Here is a 15,906-nt window from a genome sequence, read left to right on the forward strand (position 1 = left end):
CTGTATATACAAATCGGCAACAATACTGTATCTGAGCACCTTACTGTGTGTGTGCAAGCGTAGCGTATCGGAGAAGATTATGCGATTATAGATACTTTGCCAAAGTCAGCCGCATTTCACTTTCATTTCGATAAGCCCAAACGTGACGTAGATGCCAATAATAAAGATATCACTGCGATAGTGTTAATGCACTGGCCAGAACTTTAGCTATCCAGTTCCCAAAATGAACTCAAAGTATCTTCAAGAAAACGAACTCAAAGTATCTTTAAGAAAACGAACTCAAAGTATAGAGAAAACGAACTCAAAGTATCTTAAAAAAACGCTAACCATTCGGCAACAAAAGGCTTCTTAATGTAAATAGAAATACAATTATATTTATAGATTAATTGATTTGAGAAACCTGGCTAAACAGCTAAGCAAATTTTAAGTGTCTTAGAAACACCATAACAATTGTATCCCATTTACGAGATCAAAGATACATTTGTGTGAGGAGAAACGTGGCAAGGATTTTCGCCAGAAGTATCCTAGGTCATCTAGCACTACCTGACCTGTGGATGGGTGTCATTTGAATTTGCTGCCATGCCATTTTTAATTGCAGCCAGCCAAGAAGTCTGACCTGTAGGGGATTTAGGACCTTTTGCTATTGGCCTAGCGCCGGCTTAAGTGCGTCAAGTCAAGTGGCCAAGTAAGCCACGATTATATCCCTTTGCTGGCAGGGTCTATTGATGATTTTATGGGTTTTACCCGGGAAATTCTGGTGCCCGGGACATAATGATGCCATTCCGTCTGATCTGGCCATATTGTGTTATTGTTCCAACTATTTCGTTCCGGCCAGGTAAGCAGCTAGCAAATCCATTGACGCAAGTGATTAAGCTGTCTCGGTGTTGTCTGGGCCAGCGGAAAAGCGTAAATGTAGAAACGCATAGGTAACCGATTCAATTAGCCGACATGTGAAACTATAAACAGCTGCTGGCGTATGCAAATATGCGGCCATGATGTGGCCAACAGCAAACGGAATGGCAAACAAGCCCAACAGCCCAAGCACTTACTGCCAAGAAAATCCGATTCAGATTCAGCAGCAGATTCAAATGCAGATCTACAGATACATACATGTGTATATGCGTATGGGCGACAATCAGTGAGTCTCGGAGATCTGAACATTCCACGGCATATTTTCGTTGGCGTCACTCGTCTGCGATCGCCGCATTTTGCGTTTTATTTACTGCTCTCGGTGCTTAATATAAAGCGATTTTATAGACGCTACAAGTACGCCGACAAGCGTCGTGCCGAAGAATGTGCACAGAAGTATCTGTGTTTGTATCTCCGGGCCCCCGAGAGTGTGTATCTCTATCTGTATCTGTGCAAGCAGTCGCCAAACTGGCGATTCCCAATCAGCCGGAGCAACTGCGGCAGCAGCAACCAGAGGCATCGACTCTCGACTTGGGTACACAAACTTGTAAAACGGCGGCTAACGAATTTAAAGTACCCTAAGAATTGTGGGCTAAAGGCCAAATGGTTTATATACCTCGCTACTTGAAGAGGTCAATATTAAAGCGGCGTTTCTATTTCGAAAAGCATTGTGTTACAAATTTGTTTGATTTATTATTCTATCGTGTCTACATTGTTCGCTTAAGATGAGATTTTGAATGGCTCAAGATAGTTATTCTAACTATAACAAGAATGTATCTTAATTTCTTGCCACTTCTTCAGCTGGGAATAGAAAAGCAACGTGTTTTCTTAATTGCGCCTGAGTACAACTCACTATGTAAATTCCACTTGATTCATAGTTTGCAGCCCTCTGGGGCTTTTCTGATTGTTGTTATTGGATAGTTGAGGTTGGGCAAATAAACTAAAATAGCTGAAATCCGCACTGGGCGGCTGTTTTCGCTGATTATTCCACCTCAGCCGGCAATGTGTTACTCACACCCAGTTTTCAGCTGACTGCCAACGGCCAAAAGCCAGTGTTGCGTGTCAACAAATGAGCAATCGACAATCGTATAATGGCCAAGTTAAGCGGCTCCAAACACCGAAAGCTCCACGCGGTCAGTTCTGTTTGGGCCCACTATGTATATATGTAGACACAAGTATGTACACATAACGTCGAAAACTTGTAGTTGGCAGTTGACTAAGGTCTGGGCGTCCGCGTTTATTTATTCAGTGCTGACGCATTCAGTCATTTTCAAATCGAATTGGATCCACTATTACCAACACCATCACCACCAGGCAGTCTGACTAAGAAACTGTGGATCCAATGCGATAGCCTTTCTATGGAAAGGCCACGTACTGATAGTGCTGATCGAACCCCATGGATGATGTTCTTGGAAATCAGCACTGAATTTACAGAAAAACTATACGCTTATCTCCTGATAGTGCCGTGTTCTATATAACGTCCATCAAATGGTTTCTTAATTTGCTGTCGATTATTTTAGATGATTTGATAGTGTGTTTCACATAAACACGGTGAATGAGTTGTTTTCCATTCAATTGCGGTAGATTACTGTAAATGATTTATTAATATATTTTTTTGGACTAACATTGTATTAATTCCAGTTCTCGAACGAAACTGAAGAGATATTTATAGACTATAAACCCATTCCCTTATAATGTTACTGAACCTCTTGATAAGTAAGCAGTAGTAGTTCTTATAAAAATAATTAGTGCATGTTCTTTAATAATTATTAATAGGCACTCCTTGATAAATGGGAACTCCGTCGATCGACGGAAGCATTACTCGTAATGTTGGGGCACTCCCAATCCGGCAACGAAGTGCTCCACCCGGAGCTTCCCCATGGCAACCGGATAGTAGTGGCTACCCCATATGGACGCAAATGGTCTGGCTGGCTTTTGCAGCCCAGTTTGATCAACTTGGCATTGGGTTTAAGCGGCTTCCAAAATCGATAACGCCCATAACTATGCAATGTGTAATTTGGCTGCTCGTTGGTGCCGTGCAATTATATGTGGAACGGAAATCGTTTTAGGATAAGCTACTTATTAATGCTGCACAGCAACAACTGGGCAAACCTAATGTACATGCAACATTATTGTACTTGAACTCTGAAAAGTTTCAGCTTGCTATAAATAGTTCTTACAAAAAACTGAGAAAACAAGTGTAATTTTTATAAAAATATTACTGCCTCTTGGATAGATAGTTCTAGATAGATTCAGAAATATTCAGAATATTTCTCTCCGTGAGCTTACCCAAACCCAGTGCCAATCAATTCTGCATCGTTTATCTCAAAATTGCTCTTTTTTTGCACTGTGCATTCAATTAGTTTTGATTGTCGCTTCGCTTTTGTCTCTCGCATGTTACCGATGCTCAATTAAAGAAGTTCGCTCTATTGATTACGTTTAATGTCGATGACGAAGACAACCGCACACACACCCCCTCCCCCCACCTGGAACTCCCCTAAGCCTCACCAACGTGTGGAGGAGCCTCCTCCTCCGGTTGGCGACTCCCAAAAGCGGTTCAAGTGAATGGTCAAACCAGTTTGCTCCGCGGACTGCGGAGCGGCAACATCGAATCGTGGGCAGTTGGGGGCATGTGCACGAGCGGTAATAATAACAAAGTTGGAGCCGCCGAGCGGCGACGACGACGTCGCCAACATTTGCTGAACGGCTGAACGGGAACGGGAACGGCTGAACTGCTGAACGGGCCAGACATGATCACGTCGCCCCGTGTTGTTGCTGTGGTTGCTGTTGTTGCTGTTGTTGCTGCTGGCCAGCTCTCTGATTGTTTGCGTTGTCTGTCTGCGTCGGAGTTTGGAGCCAATGGTGCACTGAGAGAAAACCCTGTGCTATTTGGAATATAACCTGATTTTAGTAGGATCACCAAGATCCAAATAGTCACTTTAGACACTTAGTTAAATATGTATCTTTGTACTTATCAACTAAGCCCAAGTAGCTACTTTAAACACTTACATAAATCTGTATCTATGTTTGTACCTATGTCCAAATAGCTGCTTTAGATTCAACTACAATATATGTACTATATACAAATACATGTATCTGAAATATTTGTATCTGAAGTACACCAATTTTTCTGCCTGTGTCGCCACTGTCGCCACTTTGGCGGCACTGGCGATCGTAGCTTCTGGTTGCAATGTTTCCAGCGTCGCCCCAGCCGCTCTCCACATGCCCCTCCGCACCCCCTTGACCCCACGAGGGGCCCCGACTTCCTCCGACTTCCCCCGACGTGAACTGCTTTATGTTGCGCTTAATGGTTTCATTTGGCGGCTGAGCAGCGTTTCTCCATGTGTGTCTGCTGCGAGTGTATCGATTACCCAATGCGTGAATGAGTAAGAATCCATCGGGGGCGACGTACGCTGGTTGTTGTTGTTCTTGTTGGTTTGGTACTGTTGCCTGCGCTGCACTTTTGGGGCCGGCCACTTGTGCCTATTTATGTTTGCGCCAGACTCGCAGATACTTGCCACTAGCACAGATGCACCGAGCCGCTCGCACAGACACAGATACACCGACACAGATGCCCGGTTAATTGTTGCCGTGCAGCCCAATTGCCGATCATTTGGGATGGCTTCGAGTGACTGAGTGTGTGCGAGTGTGTGTGGGTTTATATTTTTAAATCAATCGATGCGATAGACTTTTTATTGCTGTAATCAATCGTCGCGTGCATGCGGCAGCGTCGCCTGTTCGATTAATCGTACGAGTTCGACCACGAGTACCAACAATTGCTATTCCACAGATACGGATACCGAATGCATGCACCTAGAAACACTTTAGATACAAGGCAAGTCATTACCATAGTATTACACTATTTATATGTATAACAACATGCTACCGAAAAGGGCGTAGTGGAAACTGTGAAAACTGAATTAAATTGATTTCCTGGGCAGATCAGTTTATTTATTGCCACTATCAAAAACATCATAATCTTATCAAAATTTAATTGCACGATGTAGAAACCATTTCGTGATGTTTCAAAATATAATTCTGATGTCACAGGATGAAGTGAAGCTTGCCGGAATCGATGACAAATTTCTTTCCGTGTACATTTCCACGCGTATGCAGACTTGTCTACGTGTATACGTATGTATGTACATATGTATGTTTGCATGTACATACGTGTTGCTCTAATAGATGAGTGCGTACCACTCGTCCTCGCTTGATTGTGTTTATTGATTAGATTGTTTACCTTTCTTCGTGATATCATCGGCGACCAAGTGCTGAGCGTTATCGTACGTCAACTGTCCAAATAAATGTACATCTGGGCACACATCGAAAACTATTCCTACGGAATGAAATACATATACATATGTACATATGTATGTATATGTACATATGATGGATTTTCCATATTGAGAGCGCTTGTGTGATAGTTCTTATCGAATCGCTTCCGTTCGATTTGGCACAGAAAGTTTTAGACTTCGGGGGACTTTCGATGTCGCTGATACCATTGTTGTCGTCAAGCTCTTTGGCCAATTCAATGTCCTTATCGTAGATGGTTTTTTAATGGCTGTGGGAAAGGGGAAAGTGATTTATGAAACGCTTTTACGGCTGCCACAAATTCATATCCATAACGAACTGATTTTGTTAACAGTTTAATGGCTGCGCTATATGTAAATTACCTTTTTTATTATACATTTAAAACAATTATTATATGTGGGGGGCTTAAAATAATACAAATTTAAAATTAATATTTTGTACACTTTGTTTTATTGTACATATATCAGACATTATTATTCAAACTACTCCAAATTCAATGCTGTTATTGAATTAATTGAACACCTAATGAGTCAAAATCAATTTGGAAACTCGCGTTTTGCAATTGCCCAACCCAAAAACAATAGTCCACTATAAATTAGCAAACAAAAACTGTACGCTTAAAAATGCGCAGAGCGGGGAAATAGAATATAAATTGTATAAATAAACTCAACAAATAGGCAGCGCAACAGTACGGAGGCAAAAAGTGCAAAACCAATTGATCTAATAAGCCAAGAACGCGGCGCTCTTCTTTTTTTTCTGTTCTTTTTTTGCTTTTTAGGTTTTATTTAACAAAAGCTAGAGCAACAATAACAATAGCACATTTTGCGGGCGGGCTTCCCTCGCGGCAGAAAAATACGCAGCGAAGTACAACAGAAACGAGAAAGAATAGTATTTCAGGTGCAGTCGACCAGCAAATACCCCCTGATAAGTCCATACTACTGAAACAACATATGAACATCTTTGTTCTAATCTCTTCATTATTACCTTTTCTATTATCACCAATTTCGAATAATTTTGGTTTTATTTTAATATCACATTGAGCTTATATCATATTTTGCACAATATTTATCGTATGGATATGGATTAACGAATAGGAACTGAGCATACCTTGCGAGTACAGGGTGTTGCAAGAAGAAGCAGCAGGACAGAAGGAGGAGGAAAGTGATTTTGCTCATTTCGTGGAAAGAGAGCGCAACAGCGCCATATGTCTGCTGGCGCGCGAAAATCACGTTTGCCGGAAAGAGATGGCAGGCCCTCAGAACACTACAGACGCAACAGTCGCGCTCACTCACACACACAGGCATAGGCAGAGTGACGCCGACGACTTGGCGACGCCAGTTCACTTGTTGTTCTTGTTGTGTTCTGTTTCTCTCTTTGTTGTTCTTGTTCTTGCCGGTTATTGTTAATCATTCGCCCAGGGGCGGTTCAGGCATTGTGGGGTAAGTTAACCAACCGTTGAATGATGCAACGGAATAATGTAAACGGAAAACCATATGCTTGCCATCGAGCATAAATACCTAATGGCTATAATAAATTGTGATTTTGGGTGCAGTGCGCCAACTGATCCACAAATATTTGCCCACACTGTGACGTTTGATTGAGAGAAACAGTTGATCGGTTCTATTAACCCTTGAAGGTGTACAGCCTTTATACATATGTGGTAAAATATAATAACAATGTTTATATGTAATAGGCGTATTTTTTCCTTGTATTTCCTAATGCCAAATGACTGTGGAATGGTGCTATTATGATTACAAAGTCATTTATCTTTGACCTAACATTTATATAGAAAAGGCACTGCTAAAAATTTATATTTTATCCCCTGACAACGTCATAAAGATTATATTAATGATAATAGGGATTTCTATGGTGTTGATAACTTATCATTGTACCTTTGATAATAAAACTGGAGTTTGAACGAAGCAACATCTAATCTGCATCTGAAATATGTACATATGTAAATGTAAAACATTTTCCTTATGAAAACTAAACTTTATGGCAATCGATTATTTAGAAAATTTCAAAAATATATAAGCCATGTTAATCGAGTTAGAACTTTAAGATGAGGATCAAGGAAGAGTGGGCACCTGCCTTATGCAGCTCGTCGAAAATCTACACTTTCGGTCGCCCAAGGGTTAAGCGTGACTGCCTGCTGCGCTGCCCGCGTCGCTGCCGGCGTCGGCGGCGAAAAAAAAACAGTCGAGGCCCGCCATTCTTCGATCTTTCGTCGTTCGGTGTGGTTGTTCGCTCGTTCGGTGCGGCGTGGCTATTTCGTTTCGGCGGTGCAATGAATTCGAACAAGTCGGAATAAACAACAACGCAGCGCACAACATAAACAAAAGGCAGAAAAGAAACCACAAAAGAACGGAACATACGCGCGTGTGTTTGTCCCCAGCATACTTGTGTGTTTGTATGTATATAATAGTGTGTGTGGGCGAGAAGTGCGAGTGCAGCCGCCACAACAAGTTTTATATTAATCGAATTAGATCATAGCGCGCCAAAGAGTGCACAGCAAGAGAAACGAAGAGGAAGAGGTTACAGCGGAATGAATGTCATAATATGCTAATTAGCAGCGGTGCAAAAGCGAAAATAGTATAACGAAAACCACACACGGAATCAAAGTGCAAATTTCAAAGTATCTCTCTTAAAAAGTGAAGGAAATGGAAAAGAGAGAGAGAGCGAATGAGTAAGTGCGTGCGAGTGAGTAAGCGAGTGTGGAAGGAATTCCAAGAAAAACTGTGAAAATTCAAAATAAACAAAAGTCAATAGAGCGATCCCCCCACCTCCCCCGCCCCTCTAGAGAATACAATACCGAAGGAGAAGCAACACAAAAACAACACTTCAAATCTGGGCAACCCCGCGGCCGGGCCGCAATATCTCTCAGATTAGTGTTAGTTTGTACAGCAACAAGAACAGCAACGTGTGCGGGTGAGTGGATAATCTCTGCATTGGTGTGGTGTGGTGTGGGTAAAGGTGTCTCTCGGTTGGTGTGCGTGAGGGAGCGGGAGAGCACGCTGATTGGACTTGAACTACTTTGAGGCGTTTTACCTGCCGTTTACCTTTACCTTTTTCGTAAATTAAGCCGGCGCCAGGATACCTGGCTAGGTAGAAAGACAAACAAAAGGCTTGCAACGTCATTGACACGCCAGCGGCAACAACAACCACATCTACTGTGCATGTGCAACGTGCGCAGCAACAACATCGATACTAATGCAACTTAAGGTGGAAATCCACTTAAGACTGCACCACGGGGCGTTCAGACGAAATCGCTATGTATTCCTGCTGCCACAGTGGAAACTTCTGGCACAGCACCAATGTGTGTTGCAAGCTGCAACAGATTTTCTCTCTGAAATCTTTACAAAATATGCCACAGAGTCTATGGGAAGAAACCAAAACTAGAGAAGAACAATTGGGAGCTTTTTATGTACATATGTATATTAAGCATTTAACCATATTTAGAAACAAATTTAAAGAATCCTACAAAAAATCCTCAAAAACAATCTTCAGTTAATGTCTCAAATTCGTAGCACAGTAGTCTTGGTTGCCATGGCGGAGTTTCACTGTACACATATCTCAGGGTCTTAGGACTGCTCTCAAGTGTTTTGCGAACAATTAAACATGCAACAGTTATAATACGTTCCGCCTTTGCCTGTGTGCCGCTTGTGAGTTTTGAGGAATGCCCTGCCGCCGCCTGGGGAATGACGACACATGTTTATCGACGGGGCAACCCCTAAAGAGCAGTCATGACCTTGACAACAGAGCTGCAGAGCAACAGATACTCCGCACTCACAGTCACAGATACGGATACGGACACAGATACAGATACTTTGGGTCCGAGTCTGGAAATCTGTTACCATTTTTTTTTTCACGCCCAATGCGCATGCCTGTGCATACATTTCATCGGCTCGTTTCGATTGGATTCGAATCAAATCGACTCGCATTGAATTGAAACGAATCATTCGCATAGCCCCCTGAATTGCCTACGTAAGCGCTTTGAATTTATCAAAATTGGCGTATTTATGGCTATTTCTTTTTCTCACTTTTTGCTAATATGCAAAAACTCACAACGCCGCCAACGTATTTCCGTCCTTCAAATGCCAAAACGTCAAGACAAGCAGAAAAAAAAAAACCAAAAAGAAGCACTAAATTTCAAGAAAGAACAACGCACACAATTTGTGAAAAATTATTTAGATGGCTTGGCTGGTGCTGGGAAACATTTTTGTTTGCGCTCGAATGCACGATTTGGAGATTTCTTTCTTAAATCGTTTGTTTTGGTGGCCTTTGATGGAGCAAAAGTATTTATAAGCATTTTAATTCAATTAGCCCCCGAAATACAAAGCATAACGTGACACAGTGAGCTAAAATAATGTGAACTTTTTCTTTTACGGCGCCATAAAGTTTGAAATATCAAGAATTTTTCAAGATTCATTTGATAGGGGGCGAAATTGAATTATGATCGTTATGGGCTGCGCCCAAATTGCACAATCGAAGTGATTCGAGATTTCCATTTGGCTGTCATAAAGCAAACTACAAATAGATAATATTTAACAGAAAAATGTGCTAACTCAAAAGGCCAATAGAGGCAACTAAAAATATTTATGCAGATATATAGACGCCAATGTGTGTATATATAGCCGACTAGTTGGCTTTATACCGTCTACTGTCTAAAATAAAACACTTGAATGTCGTCTTACGTAGTTGGAGCATTTAAAAATACTTTTCTAGCGAGGCGGCGGCACCAAAACAAAATTGAAAATCATGAAAATCAAGAAAATCGAGAAAATCACATTCTATCAGCCAGCAAAGCAAAGTCAAAAGTCAAAGACAGTGGAAAATAAAAATAAACACAAATTATCGAACGATTTCTGTCTGCTATTCTTGATCTTCTGCTGTTTCGCTTTGTGTGTAAACAAAAAAATTGTTGGCCTGGCAATTATTTAACACTTTTTGACCACGAATTCCTATATTTTAAAGGCTTTTCATACACAATTTCGCATTGAGGAGAAGGAAATAATTCGATATTTACTTTGAACTCAGTTTATATTTACGATTATCGCTACCGCAAGCAATAATCATAATAATATGTGAAAATATATGTCTACTTATTTGAAAAATTTAATCATTTTCGTTTTACAGAAAGCCTTAGTGTTTAAGCTTTTGCTTTAAGCACTTCAATTAATACTATATTAAAAAAGAACAGATTTTTCCAAAATTCAACGCCTTATTTAAGTCAAAATTTATGAAAACTGCTGCCGCATAATATAAATCTATAAAGATAAAATGGTTCGCTGTGCCAAAAATCAATTTTCTTTGTACAGATTTTCACATGTAAGCCCAGGGACCTTGGCAATCGAAAAACATTTCAGTACGAAACGAAATTTACTCTCGGGAAATTTTACAAATTTTCTCTGCTGACGTCAACGAAAATTTGGGAATTTCCGTGCTAATGTGAAAAGTGTATAATATGCCAAGAATTTAGTTGTGTACGGCAAATCGCTTAATATATTGCTTACTCATTTGCCGAGAGATAAACGAAATGGATCTCCTGCAAAGACGCTATAGACCCAACAAATATTCCATCGAAATGTCTAATCTATTTACCAATTTTCCTAAGCGTACCTTGACCTTTCACTTCCCACAAAAGAACCCAACGCCCAGTCGGTTGATAAGCCCCCAAAATCTATATCTATTCCAAGATTAGTCAAGCGGACCGACGTCAGAGCACTTTCGAGAATTGTTTTCGCAATTCCCAATAATATATCAGCCGTTTGTTTGGCACTGTGCTTGTTTATATCAATATTCTGAACTGGAAACCCCTTAAAAAATAAATAAATGAAACTGTTTACCGACTTGGCTCGAATCGCACTCAAACTTATCAGCAAATGGCAAAGTTCTGCTCAAAGGCAAGAAGTCTTTGTCCCGGCCTTATCAGTTCTTGGACACTATGGGTTGACAAGGGGCTCCCTGGGGGCTTAAGTTAGCATCCAAATACAGTACAGATAGTTAAATTAATGTATTATAGAAGTAAAATAAGAATGGAAGCTATAGTCGTGTTTCCCTACTATCAGATATCCGTTACTCAGCTAGAGGAAGTGCGAACGAGGAAATTTCAACATTTTTCGGGTATAAAAAGTATAAACTTTTGTTTGTAAATACATTTTAAAGACTTCCCTATACTTAGAAAGCGTATAATACTGAAATATGTTTTGGTCTAAAAAATAAACCGCAACAATCGTATATGTTAATGTTAGGTTTAGATATAGTTAGGGTATCAACCTTCGTGAATGCCCCCACTTAAGTAGTCATCTTCTATCTTCTGTCAAGAGCGATCTCTTTCTCTCTTTTCGTACGAGAGCGCATGCACTCGCTCTTTAATCGCCTTAATTTGATTTCCTATAACACTTCAGCACGGCTGAGTGGACAACAACAATAACAGTGAGACACGGGTACGTCACAGCCGCCTACCCTTGCCCCTCACCATACAATTTCCATTTCCAAAGCGCTTATCAAGCTCTTCTGTTCGCCTTTGTGTGCGTCTGTGTGTGCGTGTGTGTGCATGAGTGTAAAATATTATGGTAGTGTCCAAGCTGGAGCAAGAAGAAGAAAAAGACGTCGACTAGGGAGAAGAAGAAGACTGAAGCAAACAAGTAGCCGCACTGAAATACACTCTACACACACACACATTCAAGCTCAACAAGCTAAACTCGTTTTCAGCCACAACATCGGGCAAAATTATTAAAATTTTTAACTTGATTCATGCTCATGCCAACAGACCAGCACACTCGCATACATATACATATGTACACAGGCACATGTATGTACGTAAATAAATACGGCAGCAACAACGATATGGCGGCGGGTTTCCTCGTTTCTTATGAATTGACTCAAAAGCAGCAACAATTCCCCGACAGTGTTGTCAAGTTGTTTGGCTTAGTCATGTTCGCGAGCGAACCGCCAGAGGCTGGGAGCGGGAGCGGGGGAGCAGTGGCTCTGGTTGTGGGGCTTCGTCGCCACATGGCAAACAGCGCTGCTGCCTTCGAAAAAAAGCTAGATCTAAATAAAAAGCTAAGAATACCTGCATGTAATTAAGGAAAGGCGTTTGATAAATAATAGCTGAATATTATTTATTATTTATAGCGTTTAGATTTTACAAAACCAGACTGGCTGCTTAAATGACATTCCATGTCCTAAATGACGTACGATTGTCCTAAATGAGTTACAGCAAAAAAGTTTAGCTATAAAAAAAGTAAAGGTGAAACACAGATGGGCAGATCGTGCTGAATAAGTGTATTGGGGATGGGAGTGGGGGTTGCTAATGGGGTTTCTCTCTCGCTCAGCCAAAGCTAATATGGCAACTCTGGCCTGCTCTCTTTCTCTCTCTCCCTCTCTAGCGCGCGATCGGTGTGCGCTGTAGCAATTATTATTTTATTATCACTTTTTCCGTTGCTTCGTTTTGTGCTTCTACGTTTTAAACGCTATTGTTGTTATCGCGCTGTGCTTTTTAGCCTCTTTTTGCTTTTTGCTGCTTTTATTTTTTTTGCTGCCTGGTGCTCCCCAGACCTTCCTTAGTCAGCAAAATTTCGCATATTTGTGCGGGGGAATGTGGTCGACGATGGGTTCGTTTGTTTGTGTGCGTGCGCGTGTTTTACGGAGCGCACTTGTGTGAGAGTGTGTGTGTGTGGGGTACGTAATCAACAATAGGGGGAAATAACAACAACTGCAAACACATAAGCAATGTCTGACTGGCTGGCGACAGTCTTTCATTTCGACTCGTTTCGTTTCATTTCATTTCGCTTCGTATGGACTTCGCGTCACCTGTTGTTGTTTAATTTTTTTTTATATTTTCTTGAGTCTTAATTTTTGCTTGATTTGATCATTTCTCAGTGGCTCCCGCAAAATCAAAAGCTGAACAAAAAGAAGTGGCGACCCTGTGCTTACATTTGATTGACAATTGCGAATGTGTGTGAGGAGATTGAGAGCACATGGGTGTGTGTGTGTGTGTGCGTGTGAGTGTGCGGGGGGCGACGACGAAGCTGCCGCAATTATTTGATTATTGTACTTTTTTTGCGCTGCATGCGCTGACGTCGCGCCCCTTTAACACTCAGTACCCGAGTACATACATACATACATGGGTATATTGCATTTCTGTAAAAAAGGTATTTCGAAAGAAATTCTTAATTTAATAACAATTATAAAATTTATCAAGAATTTTTTTCCACCTATATTACTTTAAATAAGTATATATGTATTTTCAATTCCAAATATTAAAAACTAGGGGATCTATTAGAGCTAGTATTGAATATTTTGGGAACCGCTTTCAGTTTTAGCATGACCACTTTTCTGCCTAAACTTTCCTACAAGTAAACCTTTTCTAAACTTTTTAAATAATTCGTATGCAGATTTCAAAATCGCAGAAAGCAAAATCTTTTAATCTGCGTACATATGTAGTAAGAATATCATTTTACTGCAGTTTCAAGGGTACATTCTAGTCGACTAGTGCGGCTTTGGGCTTCTGAGTTGTTGTTTTTGCCCCGTTCGGTCGCTTCTTCGTTTTCTTTTCGCACACACACACCACACACAAGCACACACGCTGAGCACACTCTGAATGAATTTCGCTGGTCGCCTCGTCTAGTTGCCTTAAATGTTTCAGGCGCGTCGGTTGTCGTCGATTGTCGATTGTCGCCTTTTCGATTTCTTGCTATTCGCGCCGCCAGATTTTTCTCGCCGTGCACTTCCAATTGTTGCGCTTCGCCAACGACCAACAACAACAGCAATAACACCAGCAACAATGCAAATGAGCGGTATAGGCGAAGAAATGCGTGTGGTCACAATTAAACTTGGGTATGTTCCTCTTTACCGTTTGTGCCGTTTTCGTCGTTTTTGTCGGCCATTTCGCATTTCGCCGTTCGCTGGAATTTCGGAATCTTTTCCGCGAATTTTTGACGTATTATATTGTACATACATACATACATACGTATGCACATATATGCACATGTGCATTTTTTGTTCGCTCTGCTCAATCGGTGTAAAACGCTGCTTGCTAATAAATTATAAACAATTGCCAAGTGGGCGAGTGCTTAGTGCTTTTTGCACTGCGATGACGTAGTCGTCATCGCGCGGATTGAGCGAATGACCGAATGCCAGATTGACGCACTGATGGACTGACAGACTGACCGTCAGACAGATGTGTGGACTTTGTGGCGCCGTTGCCGCACCTCGTTGATTTTGTTATTTATTCTTCATTATTTCGCTGCGCTGCTGCTGTGGGTGTGTTTTTGTATTTTCGCTTTTTTGGTTTCATTATAATTTCGAATTCGAATTCAGGCAGTCACTCAGTCAATCAATCGCGAATTGCACTTGTGACGTAGGCGAGATAGCGTGTGCTCAATATGAACAGCCACTTTATCAGTTGACAGAACGGGCTTTTCTACACAGAAACAATAACAATGTTAATGCCAGCACTTTTCGCATGATTAGAAAAACAAACTCTGAACAAATATGAATATGATTAAATATATAATGCACGCACATATTGTGATTAATAGATTTTATACATTCATGATGTTTGGCGTGGAACTGTGGGCCAAAGTGTGTTTTTATTCAATTTGATTTGTGGATTGCATTCAGCCTGAACAGTTTGTAACAGTGTACCGAGCCCTATTCGATTATTTGCCGAGGCGCCTTATTTATTGCACTTTGCACAGGGGCAATTGTATTTCGCCTGGCTCAATAAAAATGTGCATGCAAATGAAAATGCCAATGCAAATGCAGTTGCAGTTTATGTATTGAAATACGTTCCCAAGTGTTTCGCGTTCACTTGCCGTTTTCACGCCTCAAAATGCTGGCAAACAGGCGTAATTAGAACCCCACCGATCGTTAAACAAAAGTTCGTGATAAAGAAAACGTCGTATTGATTTTGACGACTATGGCCAAATGGACTTACATACGTACAAACGTGGCTAGCAATGAACTAAACGGTGTAAGCTAAACGATCTTTAAACGTCACATGTGCACTTTGCACATCTTATTTGCACATTGGGTATTCTTGAGTCTTCTTGTATTTTAATTGCTTTCATTTTATAAGCGCCTACTTTTGATTAGCTTATCTTCTTTATAACCGCTTGACTTTATTGTATTGTCGTGACTGTTGATGGCATTAGTTTCGCCAGTTTCTGCCGTATAATGTAGTTTACAGTTTGCTCCGTGATTATGTACAGTTGAACTTCAGTAGTTTCCATGCGACGCTGTGTATGAACAAAAATGTAAATATTATTTCGAAATACCGATTATGGACTGTACCTAAATCTTGCCTTCAAAGCTGTGCGTTTTGTTATATTCAACTTTGTTCTGCTTATTTAGTCAAAATGCTCATTCTGCTCTGCGTTTGTTTTTCTAGCAAGAAATAACACATTCCTTGTAATCGCCACACACATATTTCAATTGTGGCGCAGTTGGCGCCTTGTAATTGACCCACTCACTTGTTTTATTAATAAGTCGAATGCATACACATGCATATGTACATACATTTGTATGTAAGAATTTACTACACGTGATTATGTAATTAGGATTTGGATTCCCGTACCACTAATCGCCAGCGAATGCCACTTAATTGCCCAATGAGTTGACAATCTGATAGACCTTTGCGATTACGAATATGTACGTATGTACGTATCGGATAACTGACGT

General features: G+C 40.8%; 1 protein-coding gene across 3 annotated transcripts in view; it reads left to right on the plus strand.

Moving 5' to 3' along the window:
* Positions 1–15,906, plus strand: part of LOC6547249 — a 44,219-nt gene that overhangs the window by 17,658 nt on the left and 10,655 nt on the right. The window contains exon 1 of one of the 3 annotated variants that reach the window (XM_026981043.1): positions 7,328–8,148. The exons of 1 other annotated variant lie outside the window; for it this stretch is intronic. The gene's annotated coding sequence lies outside the window, so the exon portion shown is untranslated. Of the gene's footprint in view, positions 1–7,327; positions 8,149–13,775; positions 14,062–15,906 lie in introns of those variants that run through there. One more of the 3 variants, XM_026981044.1, reaches the window with a different exon arrangement.

The sequence above is a fragment of the Drosophila erecta genome, unplaced genomic scaffold (assembly GCF_003286155.1).
Source record: "Drosophila erecta strain 14021-0224.00,06,07 unplaced genomic scaffold, DereRS2 tig00000092-arrow-pilon, whole genome shotgun sequence".
Lineage (NCBI taxonomy): Eukaryota > Metazoa > Arthropoda > Insecta > Diptera > Drosophilidae > Drosophila > Drosophila erecta.